The sequence below is a fragment of the Chironomus tepperi genome, unplaced genomic scaffold, assembly GCF_022539635.2.
Source record: "Chironomus tepperi strain 1889 unplaced genomic scaffold, CSIRO-AGI_Ctep_v1 contig_89, whole genome shotgun sequence".
NCBI classification, from domain to species: domain Eukaryota; kingdom Metazoa; phylum Arthropoda; class Insecta; order Diptera; family Chironomidae; genus Chironomus; species Chironomus tepperi.
In genome coordinates this window covers 2,013,476-2,028,006 of record NW_027226211.1, presented here as the reverse complement: position 1 = coordinate 2,028,006, position 14,531 = coordinate 2,013,476, and the positions used below count along the sequence as shown (strand labels likewise).

Sequence of the window (14,531 nt, the reverse complement as noted above, 5' to 3'; positions counted from 1 at the left end):
TGTCTATTTTCAGTCAGATTAGCTAGGAAACACACTAGTCTTAGCGATTCGGCATATAGCTAAATTACTCGAATATAAAACTATCCCAAGATTTGTTCGAAAAATTCGGTAAATGACAATTTATGTATCAGAGTATATGACAATGTGTATCTAATACTTCAATTTTGCAAATAAAAGTCAAAACCTAGGCAAATGTATTGCTTGATACATCGCATAATACATTTATCCAATAATTATATGATATCCTGGGTTCATACTCTGGGTGAGGGTACCTTAAACCGAAAAGCACATGTCGGTTAACGAATATTAAATCAGGAACCAAGCCTACATGACTCTTGCATGTATTTATTAAGTCTTACGGGTAGGTTGTCCATTACAGTTACACATTATGGTAGCATTCACCTTCAGCGACCAAATTATCCTCAATTATCAGCTACTTTTAAGAAAATCTATTGAAAATATTCCCAAACTTGTCCAATTTCACATCAAAATTGACCTAATCCCCCTCAAAAACTCAACAATATTCATGAATATCAATCGATATTCCAATGAAAAATCTCAAAATAAGCATCCGATCACGAATCTAAATTTCACAACTATCAATAAATTCTTAGCAATCACCCTAACTATCATATACATTAACATATGTAAATCTAGACGCATCATTACAAATTTCACAATTCCCCAAATATATTTACATAAAAATTTGTAGACTTTTTTCAATTGAAAAATCTCAAAAACTTCTTCTTGCCACATCACCTCCAATATTTAGATCATAAAACAGCAGAGAGCTCCTCTCTGTATATATAAAAAAATGATTTTTAATTTCATTTCCTATCCGCAAATAATTCATCATTTGCAAAATAATCTTAGATAAATTATGATGCCGTCAAACCAGACGCAAAATGCCTCACTTGTTTTTAAAATAATATTTCGTATCACGTGAATTTACCGATCAATGTTTTCATAAAGTGGTACGGTTACAAGCTATTAGAGATGTATGAAGAAAAAAATATTCATCAAAAAAAAGTTTTCATGATTATGGGGTGGATGTGAAATGATGTTTGAGGTTTTGATGGGGGGATTAGTAGCTGTAGGATTTTGCTGATGGTAATATAATGTAAGGAAGACTCAAAAACTCATGGAGAGAAGCTGTTGATAGGGATATCATGGCATTTTGTGTCGGTAATTGGTGGTCTGGAAGATCAAGTAGATAAGTAGGTAGCTAAAGGAGCCCAAATTACTCCTGAAAAGAGGTTGTTGATCCCAATTGACAGAGATAGAATTTAAAATAAGCATTTAGCTGTCTATCAGATTAAATGGCAAATGATCACGTGAAAGAGGGGAAGACAAACAAGCTTATGGTCGATCGAGACTGTATTGCACTTGGAATCGGAAATAGGTAAGCGGTAACCAGTGGTAGAGTTAGTTTTATGCCGATGTATTGAGTCAAGTCGACTTGAATCGATTTTCCATACAAAATTCAAATCAACTTCGTGATTATGTTTTAATTAGGGCGGCCATCTGCTGTATCTTTGTCCCAGTAGTTCCAAAATTAGAAGTGTCCCAATTTTTTCCAAAAGTTTCCCGATATTTTGTGAAAATCCTCTGGCCACCCTAGTTTTAAGGGACATCCTCGACAGGTAAAGAGATCATTTTTAAGTGCCGCAGTGGTATTTCTGCAGTTTAAAAGCACACTCTATGTCTGTTAGGGATCTATGTGAGGTCATCGATCACAATTGATCTGCACCCACTAGAGAACGTCTAAAGAATGTCATGCAAAACAATTGATCTGTACTGCTTCCCTCCAGCAATCATAATAAGCAAAAATTCGTTAGAAAATATGAATCTACAATATCACAATGTACATCACTCCCGCACAACCCCTAACCTAGGAAAAAAAATAATATAAACACAGAAAAGTGAAGACTTATACACATTGCCTTAAATACACGACTTACATTATGACTTTTTTTTCGCTAATTTAAATTTTTTTAACGTTGTAAAGGTTTTTTAAGAGAAAAAAAAATTTAAAACGATTTTTTTCTGTGTTTCTCTAGTTTTTCGTCTTTTGTAAACTATCGACAAAAATTTGCCAGATGCACAAAATTTTGTGAGGGCCGTGAGCGATGATGTTTTTCCTTCTTCTTTATCTTCCCAGAATATGAAGCACAAAAAAAAATTTTTCGTTGTATTTTTTAATTTTTTCTTCCATCTCTTGTTTTAAGCTCCTCTTTTGGACGTGATCCAGAGGTGAATTAGCAATTTATGTGTTGATATTTGTAACTCGACACTGTAAATCATGACACTCATACTAGGATGAAGCAGGATGCTTTTGATGTTCCTTTTTTTGTCTACACAATGACAATTTTTTTTCTAATTTTTTCATTGTTGATATTATATAAGGTATGATGGTTGGGGTTGTTTGTAGATGTTGTTGGAAATATGGCGCATTTTTGGTTGGATGAGGGGTGTTTTTAATGAATTGTTGGTGGATGGTGTGGGTTAAAGTATGTTTTTAGATAATTTAATTGAAATTTAGATTACATCAGAAAGACACATGGCTTTAAAATATGAAAATTAGTGTCATGAGGCCGACTTGACTCTGGAATCAGCAAACTCGACTCTACGGGAGAGTCAAGACAGCCTAAGAATTGTATTCTATTTTTCGTCCATTTCATGCCAGTTGTCATATTTTGTGGAACTAGATTAATTATCTGATTTTATAGCTACACCACATCAATTATGGATGTTTTGAAAATGTTCTTAAAGTTAATTGAATATTTTTCCTCTGAAGAGCGGTTTTTGAGGTCAATAAACCTCCTGGTAATGCCACTGAGTCTCAATCTACAATTGTGTTATTGATACTACAACTTTATACCACAAGACATGATTCAAAGGAGTCTTAAGATTATGTTTTGAAGATTGGACGTTCACGTAAATGAAATTTAGGTTTGACAACGTCTAGTGCTTCATAGGTTAGTCCAATTTGTGAATATTGCAGCCTTGGACGAACTTAAAGTTATAGTCAACAAATTCAGGACTGCAAATCTAAAATACAGGTCTGGTGTTCTTAGCTGAAACCTAGTCCTTCAATATTTAAGCATATCACATTTTAGGACATTTAAGTACTTCATCTGATCTTTAAGCCACCAAATAGACCTGTTGATCATAAACTCCGATTTCACCAACCTATAATCTTCATACAACCCCTTATGAGCCCCAAAAACGATCAAAAGACATTCTCATCACACACAATCATTGCTAGACTTTTGTCATCGCTCAATGAAAAATAATAGACAATTTAAAAGCCAATTTTCCCTCACACTCCTTAAGATCATGCTCCAAAAAATATCAAAGCCAATGAAAATAAAAAAGACTAAGCCAAAAAGTATGTGAACATGAATCAATTTGCATTTAAATTAGAATAATTATTATAATCCACAGACAGACTTGAGTTGCTGTTGTTGAGACACACATACACAGAATATGATGGGACAAAAGGATATTCAGTCGTAGGCATCAAAATCAGTCACTTAATCCATTCCATCCCATAATTTATTTATTATATGCTCATTTATTTTATAGTAAATTCAAAAAATTTTACCGTAGTGTCTAAAGTCTAGTGTTTATTCATGCTAGATTACACTACCATTATTATTATATTTGTGCTCCAAAAATACATACATATTGCAGCATACAAATATGTTTTTCATGATACTTGTGTTACTCTCTGCTGATGATACTGCTGATATCGTTATTATGTCAATATACATGCTTGTTTTTTTTTGAAATGAAACTTTTTTTTATGAGTCGCATCGAATGGAATTTCAATAAATTAATAATGGATAGGATGTTTTATTGGATAGACTGGGCAACAATAAAAGTTACACCGTCATTACTGTAAATGGTTCGATATTATTTGATACCAAAAAAAATGGTCAATTTTTCATGTTGTATTGCCTCAAATAAATTGTTATACGTGCTATTATTTGTTATTAGATGTCATTAGATTATGGAATCAAATCACAAAAATTGAGCCATGTTGCAAAAAAAAAGAATGGATAAATAAAAAATATGTTTTTGAACCCGGAAAGTATAGATTGAGTTAAAGGGGGTGGAAGGTGTTAGGGGTTAATTTTGGGGTTTGTATCGATCAATAGATCAGTAGAGAGCTCGAAGTCGACTCGTATTTTGTATGGAACATTCAATTTTAGTCAACTTGACTCCATGGACCAGTATTTGAATATTGACACTAGGTTTTAGTGATTTTGTAGCAGAATTAATTAGAAATTCAGAATTTAAGGTTAGAGATTCTTGGCAACGAAAGGGCCTCTTAGATATATGGAACACATGTATCTGTACAACTACATTTAAGGAAGGTACCCTAGAAAGTAACAGCCTATAGGAGTAACTGGGGCATATCCAGAGCTTGGGATTTTGATGTCATTCGGCATTTCTATTAGTTTTGAAACTTATCTTCAAGTTTCTAGGATTTTTGAGTTCTTAACTGATAATTTAGTTCAACTGAGACCATGCCACGACATAGGAGAGTGTCGTGAGACTTAATTTGAGTAGCACTATCCATAGGCAAGTCCAGAAGCTTTTATTGCTAAGCATAAGTAGGATTCTAATCTATATTGTAAGTCATAGCAAGAAAAGACATTTAAGCTACATCATCACGTGAGTTAAAGACAGCATATACAGTCATATACTTGTATGCTGTCGTATCTGAGCAATACAATTGCATACATCCCCATGCCATCCATCCAAAAGCTCCACATCGACAATATGTGTCCATCGGGTCACCAACACATTCATAAAATTCTAAACGATTGCCAATATAGATTTATGAACGATTTAATTTTTTTACAACAGCTTCATATCAATCGCATAGCAACAAAATATTCACTTTTTTCACAACAAAACTAGAAACTTTAGAGCTTAATCATTCAATATACCTCATATACCTAACATTTACTTAATTTTATATTTTATTTACATATATTTCATATTATAGATATAAATTTCTTACATAATTTATTGTGCTACATATGCTGCTTGCTGCCAAAAAATTCATTGCTGACAGTTTTATATGAAGTCGAAAATGTGTCACGTTGCAAATGAAAATTCTGACAAAAAAAATATTTTTTTTTTATATTCACATGAGATGTGAAGAGGAGAAGTTGGTGTAAAATCATTGCCAGTTATCGCGCATTTGTTGCTGTTGACATACTGTCAAATTGTAAATTTAATTGGATTTTAATTTCAAGTTTATGGTTGAGGCTTTATATTGAAGATTACGACGTGTAGATTCTCATAGAGATGTTAAGTTTTATAGGTGATTTTGGATTATTTTAGAACTTTGATGACAGCAGGATGTGTTTTTAGTGTTATGGAGTATTTTGAGGGGTTTAAAGTTGGTGTGATATGGAAGTATGAACAGATTAAGGTGTGAAAATTATTATGATGAGGAATAAGTTTGAAGTAAGTCAAAGTTAGTGTATGTTGATCTCTTAATAAGCAATAAGGGGTGTTATCAGAATGATTACTGAAGATATCGGAGGATTTAGTTTGAATCCGGTACCATAGTAGAGTCATCCCTTGTCTGGTGGCCTATTTTAGATCGATTAACCGATTTGTTATTTGAGATTAGCTGTCGCTAGGATAATATGCACATAATATGTGTAGATTTTGATGTCTGAGTACTTAAGCACTATAAGAATTTCTAGTATTGATGTAGATTCTACTTGATTTTCTAAGATGAAATGACTCCAGGACTAAATTAACAGTTGTGGAACAGACAATATGAGTCAATTCGACTTCATGGTCCAGTATTTGGATATTGACATAGGGTTTCAGTGATTTTGAAGCAGAAGTGTTCAGAAATTCAGAAAACCCTCGTTTTCAAAGATTGGCTAACAATTGCTCTTTGGTCATTCAATTTGATAGCTCTGGTTTTAGATCATTGACCACAATAGAAATTTGATGTTTTTTTTTTGCCGTTTTTGATGAATTCTTGCAAATTATGTGGAGTTGCCGTTTTATCAGAGATCTAAATCCATTTTTGTAACTTTCGTAAATGTTTAGCTACATTTAATCGGTTATTCCATCAAAATCCTGCTCCAGAACGGCGTGACACCGTCGTAGTGCTTGATTCGGCTTGAATTCGGCACTATGCTGAAGTCAGGCTTGAGTGACGCTGGCTTAGTAAGTTATTCAATTTAAATCCGGCATCATGCTAGAGTCATGTCGGTCTAGTGCTGAATTTTGGATCGATCAACCGGCTTGTGATATTCGGAACTCTATAACACCCAGCAACACCATCCTGACCACCATTCAATCCGCTTCTTCCACAAAAAACAGCTCAAAAAACACTACAAAATTCATAAAATGAAGTAAAATAATTTTTTTTTATCTCGTTTACAGTCCCACTTCCTCAATACTTTTCTTAAATATTTAATGAGTTCACTGCGCTTTTCTTTATGTGAATAATGCGAAATTTATATTTTATTACATGCTGCTGAGCTTTAAAAAATCTGAAGAACTTCCTTATGATGATTGTGTAATAATAAAATAAATAAGGAAATACGTCCGAGATTATTTGCTTGTCGTCATAAATTTGACACTTTTTTAATGTCCAATGAGCGTTTTATGAGGCTCAAAAAAAATATTTTTGTTGTTGTGCACTAAAAAGTCATCAAAAAAATTAAGGTCGTAAAAAAATGTTTCATTTTTGAAGAGATTTGCATGTTTTACAATGAAAATGAGAAGAGGCACAGCTTATTGAGGATAAAATGTATCAAATAGACGAAAAGAACTTGTTGTCGGGAAAATTAATTCCGTAACAATAAAAAAAACTAGTAATCTCATAAAATATGATGAATGTCTTGACGTTTTCCTGAGTAAATGTCTGAACTTTGATGTTCCTATATATTTTTTTTTCTGTGTTGATCTTTTACTCTTTTTACGGCTTTTGGGCCTATCGTATTACCGTTTAATGTTTGTTGATGCGCAACATCTGCCTTTTGTGTTGTAAATCATCCATACATATACTTTCGACTTTGCCTTGGCAACCGAAATTTTTTTTTTTAAATATATAGTTGTGCATTATCGTATTTTGTTTTAATCTATTTATAAATCATTGAAAATTGAGGCTATTTTTCAACAAACGATATAAACACCTGCTACGACACCATTTCAATATTGCAATAAATAGACATGATACCGAAAAATATTAGGTCTATGTCTAGCTCATCCCTTTTTGTTATGGATAATTGAGGTAAAAAGGCTTTGTCTAATCGTCAATGGGAATTGGAAGGTTTGTTGGAAAATTGAGGGATTTGGTGGAAATTTGTAGAATTTTTGGAAATTTGGGGACTTTGTGGAAATTTGGGGACTTTGTGGAAATTTAAGAACTTTGTGGACTTTGTGGAAATTTGGGGATTTTGTGGAAATTTGGGGATTTGTGGAAATTTGGGGATTTTGTGGAAATTTGGGGATTTTATAGGATGAGGATGAAGGAGTATAGGAGGTCTGAATTGAAATTTAGCTGTAGAAAGGCAGTATCCTTAAACTACGTCCTTTAGTGCTCTCAAAAGAAGATCAAGCTGATAACAACGCTCACGAGGATGCTCATCTAATATGTTTAAGACTAGCAAGCTCTTGAGCCTGTTAGGGTGAATGATCATTATTTCCGAACGGCAAACTGTGATTAACCCCATTTCTAGTCACAAAATTGATCCAAAATCAGTCGTCATAGTGTCATCAGGGCAATTTTGCGGACAATTGAATCCTCCTCTGTTTGACGTCCATAAGGCGACTTACTAGACCTTAAATGCTCAGTGGCGGATTCTTCTTCATTTGTGAGACTCGGGTATTTAAGCTTAAACCCAACCTTAATGACATAATTCGCAAAACCTCCACTTTCCTATCAATGCCTCCACTTTCCTATTAATAATCCAAAATATTCCCACCGGGACTCATTTGACACTCAACCACCAAAAAATGTGAATATTCCTCAATCACATGTTCCATCAGAAAACTCAATTTCGGGAATTTTTGTCGTCAGAAAAAGGCAACGACAGCAGAAAAAAAAATCAGAGTTTAAAATATTTATTGAGTGAAAAGAAAAGAAAAGTTTCTAAAAATAAAGGCCAAAAATACACGTTATTTTGTCATCATTAACGTGATCATCATCAGAAATTGTATCTATTGGGTTATAAACCTAATTAATAGCCAATTTGGGTGCATATCACAGAGGCAAATTCTTATGTCCACATTGTCTTTGATTTAGATTGTTTGAAATTAAGCGATAACGACGGAACGAATGTAGAGAAATTTACATAATTTCCGTATCAAATTAAATTGAAAAGATTTGTTTAATGTTGTGACATGACTAAGAGGGGTCATGTGAAGATGATGTCATTGTGGAATGGTGGTCGATGTTTCGGAGGATTTGGAATGCCTAGGGGGTCATGGGGAAATTTTGGCTGATGTTGAGGATGATTTGAGGTCATAATTGAATGAAGGGCAATGATTAGGAGAATTTTGGATTTTTAAGAGGGTCATGGGTAAGTGATGGCTGATATTAGGAGGAATTTGAGGATATAGCCAAATAGCGTTCAATGTTTGCGAGTATTTGGGAAGCTTAGAGAGATAATGGGTATTTTATAGGATTTTACATGTCTAGGGAAGTCTGTGGTAAATAATTTGTGATATTGTGGAGGATTTGAGGTCATTGTCGTATGAAAGTCAATGTTTAGGAGGATAGAGTAATTTGAAAGAGCTGACCGATCTGGACTGAATGATATTTATAACTGAAGAGAATTTTGGAGATCAGGACTGCATGGTGGTCGATACTTTTGAATTTCTGAAGCATATTATGCTCAATACTTAAGATTTTAGTTTCTAGTAGATCCTAAAACTCTACACAAAAGTACAATCCTTAATTATTGTGGTCTAAAATGCAAATGAGCCCCAAAAATTCCTTTCAAATTCCTCCTATCAATGCACATCACTTCCACACAACCCCTCAAAAGCCAGTAACTAGATTCTTAATTTACATTTTGAAAATTTATTATCATCATTTTATAGGAGGGAGCCGGAAATTTGTTATTCACTTAATTTTACTACTTACAAGACACCATTGCTAATAACATTATTTATCGACGGACGAGAGAATTTCAAAATTTTGTAACTTTTTGTTTAGGTTCATTTAAGTCAGAATTAATTTTGGTCCACCCAAAAAAATGTCGCAGTTCACGTGGGTCCAGAGACATTAATTTATGATCCTATAATGACATTCTCTCAACGCATATTTAATCACTTTGACGTCCTCCAAAATCATCTCACATTTTTATATTTTTTTCCTCTAAAAATATGACTCAAAAAATTGCTTTTTTTACGTCCGAAGAAAAGTCAGTGAAATTTCAATGAAATCATTTTTCCACTGTATATAAATGAAATCATAGAATGAGAAAAAAAAACATATTCATAGTCATATTATTTCTATATATTATTTTCAGATGTGCATGCTGGCGTAAGCACAGACACACAAATTTCTTCTTCTTTTTTTATTTTTTTTTTGTTCATTCACTTTTAATAGGAGCGAAAAAAAATAGTTCAAGGTAAATTTTGTTGACGTATGATACAGCACAGTGGTGTGTTTTGTGTTTCCCTTGTGCTATTTCACAATTTTTTTATTTTATTCTGCATGTGTAGAGGTGTTGGTCAGTATATACATAAAGTGGAGATATTTGGTTATTGTCAATATGTTTTATTGATTGGATTTGATTTGATCGGCTCGAGAGGTTATGAAATTTAGTATTTTTTGGACATATAATGCTCTACTGATCTAGTTGTGTATTTACGGCAGATTTTGTTCTAGTTTGTGGGTTGTTTTGTAGTTTGAGAAGAGTTTTGTTTGGAAAATTGCTGATGGTTGGCGATGATTGAGGAATTGGACAATGTAATGACTCAATTATGGTGTGTGGGTATCTAGTCGACTAAATTTTAAGAAGTCAGTAGCATATGACATTGAAAATTAATGACAGATACCTCATTTAGCAGCTTACTCACATTATATCGTGTTTTCACCAGTTTAGTTACCTCCAGTAACTAAAGTGATATGTCTGATAGCTTGCTTAAACTATAGGGAAATCGAAATGGGATCCAGATCATATCATACTGGGTTGGGTTTGTCAAGGGTTTCTTGAAGTTTCTAACTCAAATGCTCGCTGGCCATATAGATCAATTGTGATAAATGGCCTTCAATAGGTATCGCTGAAAACAAGCTCTATTGCTGGATATCGCTTGCCAATTCTGGATTCCAAGTGCAATGCTCTATTGGCAGCTCTCTTACACGAAGTCTCGGTTTAATGAACTTTCGAGACCTAGATTTAATCTGGGACCAAGATGGAGGCAACAAGTGAATTTTCCGAAATCTCGAACTCGACAAATCCCGAGGCTTGTAGTGAAAACTGAAAAGTTTTGATCTTGGCTAAAATTCTCCGAAAATACCCAATCCGAGTGGACAACTTGACATAATGTCTATTTATTAGCTTGACCAACGGTCGATTAATGACATTTTCTCTAGAAGCTTCCGTTAAATTTGTCGTTAGACAATCTTAGGTCTAGTTAATAACTTGTCATGTTGTGCTCTTAGGCATGTGCATCTATTAAAGAATTGGCATCTTTACTCAAAGTATTGAAGCATTAGCCTTACGTTCCAAAGGTCATAAACTCAATTTTCATTAAAAAAATTACCAGCATTTTAAAAATCATGCAATTTTCTCCAGATTGCTGATGCAGTCTTTCACAATAATTAGTAATAAATTAAATCCGCTACTTAAGACTCAAACTTAATGTATTTTAAATTCAATTCAGATTAAGTAAAAAAATCTCTAAAATACCCTCAATGAACATAAAACCATTTTTTTTATTGATTTCAATCAATTTTCAATCCTTTCCTCATTTAGTCTAAATTTTAATGGCCCATAACAAAAATACAGAAATATAATATCCGAAAGAAATTATGCACACTTGCTTCCTTGAAATAACAATAATAATCTAAAACAGTTCTGACCGAAATTTTTTGCTTCTTATTATCCAAAAAGTATAAGAAAAACATTTTTCATATTATTTTTATGACTTATGCGAAAAAGATGAAGAAAATTTTCAGATTTTTTACTCGCCCTATCACACTTTCCTTTAGATGAATTTGTTCTCACTCATTCGTACCGTTTAGATGAAAGATGCTGATGATTTTTAATAACATCATTAGGTTTTTATATGTTTTTTGTGAAGAGAAGTGAAAAAGAGGGAGTGAGAGCGTTTTTATGAGGCGTTGAAATCACATCTCAACTATCTGGTTCTTCAATGATTTTTCTTGTTGTAAATACTTAATGAGAGGATTGATAGATTCTAGGTAAAAAGTGTAAATTTAGAGTGAAATTGTTTGAGATTTTTGGATGCATGTCAGGGATATTGTTTAAAAATTTGGATTTGAAGGTTCTGAGGCTTCGAGCATTTGATGATCTGGTTGGTGATTGTTCAATTAGTTTGAAATTTACTATAGACTAGAGATTTTGGAAGGAAGCTGTCGATAGAGATAATAATGCACTTGGTATCGGAAATTGGCAAGTGTAAGCCAGTGATAGAGCCAGCTTCAGGCGACTCCTGTGGGAAGTCATGGATCACAACTGATCTGTACGACCAGCGAAGTAAGTAATTAAGTATAGACTAGATTTCGTTCAAAAATGCAGGCCTACAGCCTTGGATGAACTAGAAGATTCAGCCAAAAGCTACATGCCTGTGCGTCTAAAATGAAGGAAAAATAGGCTTGCATCTGATGGCCAAACTACACTAGGGTGACCAGAGGATTTTCGCAAAATATCGGAACACTTTTCGCAAAAATCGGGACACTTCTAAGTTTGGCACTTTTGGAGTTTGTTTGAACTATTTTTAGTCTTAATACACAAGGAAGTATTTAAATTAGGTCAGAAACTTGCAAAATAGTGCAGAAAAGAATTGAAATTTCGAAAAAAATATTTTCAGTCCTGGGCTTGAACCTGCAAAACAAAAATATTCAAAATTTGTTAAAAATTCCAAAATTTGAATGGAATTTTCGACTTGTTGAAAAATCGGGACATTTTGAGGCTTTATCGGGACACAGCAGCAAGGTCTCGTCAACATGGCAATGCTCAAGCATCAAAATCATGAATCAAGTGTTCTGGTTGGTAATTGTGACCATACCAAATTTTCTAATTATTTCCTCCACCACTGCTTGACCATCTCATGCTTCCTAGCATCCAGCCTCTCATCCACTCACTAATGACTCAAATAAATATAATCTATTCCATTAAAACTTTTCCATAAAAACTGACTTTTTCTGCTTTAACTTTTAATTGTTTCCTGTATTCCTTCCTTATTTTGTATCCACAACTACCGCAACAAAAATATATTTTATTAAATCTTCATAACTAGTAAGTTTTGCAGTATACAAATGTATGATAAATCTGCATGTAACGGCAATGAGTTGTATTTTACTGAACTTTTTCTGTGAATTTGTTACAAAGTCGAAAATATTAATAATTGAATCAACAGCATTACGATAGGAGTAATAATAATTGTACTAACGAGAATGATTTCAAGCACTTTTCTTTAAGAAGTTTGGGGGAATATTTGAGAATTGGGAGGGTATTAGGCGCATTGAAGGGTTTGGCTACAAATAATTCTAAATTGGTTAATTTAGGAAGTGAGAAGACCAAATAAGATCTCAATTTAGACACATATTCTGATTAGTTCTTTATTAAGCAGCACAAATGAAACAGGCTTAATCAATGCTCTGTGTTGGACTCATTCGAGCCATTTATGGGGCATTCTGCCAATTAAAGAATAATACATCCGTTATTGAGTAGTTAGGCAACAGATCGGATGCCTTACTCACTTTATTAAAAGTACGTGGGTTCTATTCCCAGTAGATATCGAAATCTTAATTATTATGTAGAGTATTGTCAATATAATAAGGATTCCGACAATGCTAATGACATTACAGTCAGTAAGAGACATTTAGCGTCAAAATATGAATGCAGAATGCATTACGGAACCCTGACCACATCCTAATCATTTGTTATACTCGGGTATATTCATCATCTCAGCAAATAGCCACCCAGTACCAATTCATCATCCCAAACTGAATACAAAACCTCATTAATTTTTTGTTTTAATTTAAAAATTGGCTATACGTACTAAAGTATATAAATAAGTAAGTACGCAATAAATTATTACAACCAAGAACATAAAATAATAACAAGAGTAAGATGAATAATCAAATAGGAAAAGAGCAAAAAAAAAGCAAAATTATAATTTTTCCTTCATTTTCATGAAAAACTGAGTTTTGTTCTCACTTATTTTTCTTTTTTTTTCATTCTTTCAACAATTTGCAATGAAATAATAAATCTTATTTTTCTTGAAAATTACTCGCCGTTTCAGATATGCTATAAGATTACGGCTTTTAAGTGGTGTCTTGATGTAAACAAGTTTATTGATGTAAACTCTGCTTGATATCCATTAAAAATTACAATAAATTCATTAAATTGGCTGGTTGGATTGAATCAAAAGAAACACAGACGCTTAAATTATTGTTATAAATATAATTATTGGAGTCTGTTGGACTGGATATGTGGTTGGATGGAATGGAAATTTGGAGAGATTGACGAAGCTACTCGGAGCAGCATAAATGAGACAAATTGCATTTTTCAGCATTAAAATGGGTCTGAATTAGCCGCCATGATGCTGTCAGGGCAACTACGCGTCTCAACGTTAAGACATCAAACTGGAAGTGCCTCAGCAGTGCCCTATTTAGTGAAATCAGCCGTCACAGTTCCCTGCAAGATTTCGTCAGTGCAACTTTGAGTCTCACCATTAATACAGCGACCTAACAATGCCCCATTAGTGACCTAGCGAACACATTGTGCTATTTAGTGAAATCAATCGTCACGGTGCCTTAAAAGGTGCCTTCAGGGCCACTACGGGTCTCACCGTTAATACAACGACTTAACAGTGTCCCCAGAAGTGCCGTAGTTAACACATTGTGCTGCAAGGTGTCGTCAGCCCAACTTGGAGTGTCACTGTTAATACAGCGACCTAGCAGTACCCCAGCAATGCCCCAGCAAGCCCTGTTATGCTGTTCAGTCACCAAACTCCCAAACATAACGAGCCAATCTCTCCTAGTATCCACATAAATTGATAATATCCAGCATTTATTCCTCTTGACTTGTCAAAGTCTATGTCCCGGAAACTATACACGATTTTTCAATTTTCATAGCCTAGTTCAGCCATAAAATCATTTAAATTTTCATAAAAGATTGTTTACCAATAATAGCAACAAAAAATTGTGATACGGATGATGCTGTGAATGCCTTATTTTTCACTTAAATAGCCACTTAATATTTATCCAATAAATAAATGTTTAATAACACAAATTTTTTTTATACTTTATAAAATTCAATAGAAAGGAAAAAATATCT

General features: G+C 33.6%; 1 protein-coding gene across 2 annotated transcripts in view; it reads right to left on the bottom strand.

Moving 5' to 3' along the window:
- shakB (shaking B) overlaps positions 1-14,531 on the bottom strand; it is a 272,520-nt gene that overhangs the window by 35,749 nt on the left and 222,240 nt on the right. The gene's annotated exons all lie outside the window — the stretch shown is intronic.